Below are 4,106 nucleotides of genomic sequence, written 5' to 3'. Positions count from 1 at the left end.
CCGCATTTTGCTCAAATTAGATGTCTGTAAAGAGTATAAAAACTGCTTGGTTTCCTAATCTCGGTGTGTCACACCTCCTGGTTGTCCCAGTGAGTGTGGTAGACCTTTCTTTTGAAAGAAATAAAATCAGTGCTTTGTCCTCCTTTCTCCTCAAGTCTCTATTACAGGGGTCAGTGGGTGTACTTCCCATCCCACTCACCAAGAAAACCTCAAATAGAGTTATGAAGAGTAGAATATGATTGAAAAATGACTCGACAATTCCTCACACAAGTATCTCTTCCATCTCCATGTCTTTGCAGTGGCCATTACCCACATATGGAATGGGCTGCTTCATTTGCTCTACCCTTCCTTCTATATATAACTCAAGCCCCTTACCCATAGCTAGTTACTTCCCTCCTAAATGACCATTTTTAATTACTTGGTATTTATTTATTTATATTCACTTTTTTAATATTTAGTCTCTATATACTTATACATGTACTTGTGCCTCCCAGTAAACTATAGGCTTCTTGAAAGTAGAGAACATGCCAGAAGTGCAGGGAAGGGGAGTCGCTGCGGTTTCCTGCTTCAACAGAGCTTGAACGGAACCCGCTGCTCGATTCTGGGCCAGAGCTGCCCTTAGCCACCTCTCCACCTTTATTTCCACTAACCAACACTTCTCCATCCTACCATTCGAGCAGCAGCCCTCCGCCTCTGCCGGCTCAGCCATCCTAGCCTCAGCGGCAGCCGCTGCACAGCTTCCTCTGCCTCCTTGTCTAAGCCACTTCCACCATCTCCACCACCATGATGACCTCGTCTCCCTCTCAGGTGCAACAGAACTACCACCAGGACTCTGAGGCCGTCATCAACCGGCAGATCAACGTGGAGCTCTATGCCTCCTACGTCTACTTGTCTATGTCTTACTACTTTGACCGAGATGATGTGGCCCTGAAGAACTTTGCCAAGTATTTCCTGCACCAGTCTCATGAGGGATAAAACTTCAGAACAACCCTGTGGCCGCATCTTCCTGCAGGACATCAAGAAACCAGACCACGATGACTGGGAGAGCAGACTGAATGCAATGGAGTGTGCTCTGCACTTGGAAAAAAATGTCAATCAGTTGTTACTGGAACTGCACAAGCTGGCAACTGACAAAAATGACCCACATTTATGTGATTTCATCGAAACCCACTACCTGGACGAGCAGGTAAAGTACATCAAACAACTGGGTGATCACATAACCAACCTGAGCAAAATGGGGGCCCTGATTCTGGCATAACAGAATATCTTTTTGACAAGCACACCCTTGGAGACAGTGACAATGAGAGCTAAGCCACACACCTGGCTTCCCCCACACCTGGTTTCCCCCACACCTGGGAACTGTGGGCGCCACTCCTCCTGTCTTTCAGTGCATGCATATTTTGGTTATCTGACCTTTCATAATCTGTACCAAAATACTACCAACATTTACATACCAATAAAGTGACTTGGTACTGATGAAAAAAACAAAAAGAAAGTAGAGAACACTTAATTTGTTGTATTTTTATCTCTAGGACCTAGAACAGTGCCCATCACACACCAGACACTTAACAAATGATTGTTGATTTGATTGATGTAGTCCTTTAATATTTTACAAAGCAATTTACATCCAATTCTCATTTGTTCTTCACAACAACCTTGTAAAGCAAGTACAATAGGAATAATTGTCCCCATTTTACAGATGAACAAACTGAAGGAAAAATAAGGTTGAATGATTTGTCTAAGACTGCATGGTGAATAAGTGTATAATGACAGTTTTGAACCCAGATCTTCCTGATTCCAAGTTCAGTGCTTTTAGTGCATTTCCTAGTGCTAAGTGGGGTGCTAGGGGAAGGTTAGTACTGACAGGGGTTGCAATCACAGCATCATTTAATTATGTTTAACTGTAATGCATTAATCTAATCAGTAAGCATTTATAAAATGCCTATAAATAGAGAAACTGAGGCTCATAGATGGGACTTAGCCACGTAGCTAGTTAAGAACAGAGCAGAATTACAACCTGCTGCCTTCTGACTCAGTCCACAGATTATCCCTGTTCCATAGTGCCACAGTAAACAACACTATATAAATATGAGGTGTTTCTGTTTTTATCATCACAAACATTTAGAGGGAAAAAGAGAGAGGCAATTCCATACTATAACAGCAACATGACCGCTTATTAGATACCAAAACTTCAACACAGGCTCTCTCAATTTGGAAGGAAATAGAGATTCTCTAAAAGGCATCAGGCTATTAAAAGTGCAAATTCTCCCCTGCCTGTATCTACCATCCAAGCACAAAAAGCAACAGCTACTTAAGTGGAGCTAAAGGGCTGGCATGGCAGCCTTGCTGTTAACAGACAATCCACAACCCAAGTCCCGGTTCCAGAAAACCAAGGGATCTAATCCACCTCACGGGGCCAAATAGAGCCAGAGCCCTTGGAGAGTTGCTGGGGCCAGGGAAGCAGCCGGCTTTTCAGGCAGGACCATCTTTGGGGAGTCTTTTTCTGCCTTGCCTTCTAATGTTGTTAGTAAATCTCTCATCTTGTGATTTATTAAGATCTTGTTTTTATTTCATAATATGATTTTACAGCACATTTACCAAATAAATATAGCAGAACACAGACACAAGTTGCTCAGCGAGTTATGGATCTGCTATCAATATCAGTGACTGATAGTGCTGGGGGAGAGGCGCCATGACGAGAACAGGCCCCTCTGGCGCCTGGCAGTTTCTGAGTTTTCTAAAGGCATGGAAACCTGGGGGGTGGGTCCAGTCGGCTTCATCTGAGTCCTGTCTGGCATGCTGTCATACTGTTGTTTGGAAGAGACCCTTTCCTGCATCCTTAACTAGGCGTCAGATGGCTGATGATTCGCACATCTTTAACGAATACAGTTATTTTGGGACTAGCAGATCCATTTTCATGATTTCTCAGGTACAAAATGCCATTGTAACCTACGAATGGGGGGCTTTATGACTGCCAATCAAAAGCTGATTGTCAATTAAGACATCCTATCCCACCATCACATCACTCCCAAATCATCATGACCAGTCTGTGTCTGATATATCTGCACAGGAAGAAACTGGCTATTGAGCAGTTAGCGCAGCATACAGACACACACAAATGTGCGGCTGAAACTAGCAAGTGACCAGACTGTCCCAAAGATGTTCTAGTCTCTGTCCACACAAACAGAAGGGAAACTGACTAGGTAAACTTGAGATGCCTCTACCTGACCAAGCCCAGTTATTCAGATTATAGGCTGCATTAGGCGGGGCACAGTGTGCATGAATAAGATAATGATACTCCCTTCTTTTTCCTGGTCAGACTGCATAAGGTATTTTGTGATTTGTTCTGAGTGCTACCATTTTGGAAGGATGATGATAGGCTGCAGTGATGCCAAAAGAGGATGAGCAGGATGGTGAAGAGCTTTGAGTACATGTTGTGTGAGTATTGGGTGAAAGAAGTAAGGATGTTTAGTGTGGAGAAGGAAAGACTGGGGTGGGGGTGGAACCTCAAATGGAAAGGAACATAAGAGCATTGATTAAGCGCTTACTATGCTCCAAGTACTTTGTTGAGCATTGGGAACACAAATAGAATAGCAAGACACCCTTTGCTCTCTTGGAGTTAATATTATATCTAGAAAATAAAACCCAAATGGGAGTACAGGAAGGTTCTGCTTTAAGGCAGATTTAAGGCAGGACTCCAGAGGGCAAAGCATCAGGGGATACAGAAAAACCTAAAGGATTTTGGTGAGCAATGGCAGGGCAGGTATGCCTGATCAAGGTCTGTGGAGAATAGGGATAGCGGGTCTGTGGGTTGGTATGAAGTGAAGCCCTGGGCCAATTGGGTGGGGGCTATCATCATGGAGTTAGGACAGGGCATCACACTATGCTTTATGGGCATTGAGTAATAGGGGCAGGGGCAGAGATGGGAAGGACCTCCTGAGGCCTTTTCCTTCTGGGGCGCTTGGATGTCTATTGACATGTATGCACTGGGTTGGGATATGTCCCCAGCATTATATCTGTGTTCAAATATTTGAAGGTCAACACGTGGAAGGGGCTGTCCTATGGGGTGGTTTCTCCATTTTAGATATTGTTAAGCTGGAACCAGA

General features: G+C 44.0%; 1 pseudogene; it reads left to right on the top strand.

Annotated features, from left to right (window-relative positions):
- Positions 1 to 771: 771 nt before the first annotated feature.
- LOC122738245 lies at positions 772 to 1,311 on the top strand (annotated as a pseudogene).
- The last annotated feature ends 2,795 nt before the right edge of the window (positions 1,312 to 4,106 follow it).

This window comes from Dromiciops gliroides, chromosome 2 (genome assembly GCF_019393635.1).
Source record: "Dromiciops gliroides isolate mDroGli1 chromosome 2, mDroGli1.pri, whole genome shotgun sequence".
Classification (NCBI taxonomy): Eukaryota; Metazoa; Chordata; class Mammalia; order Microbiotheria; family Microbiotheriidae; genus Dromiciops; species Dromiciops gliroides.
Note: the sequence above shows the minus strand (reverse complement) of the source record. Positions and strands in the feature narration are given on the sequence as shown.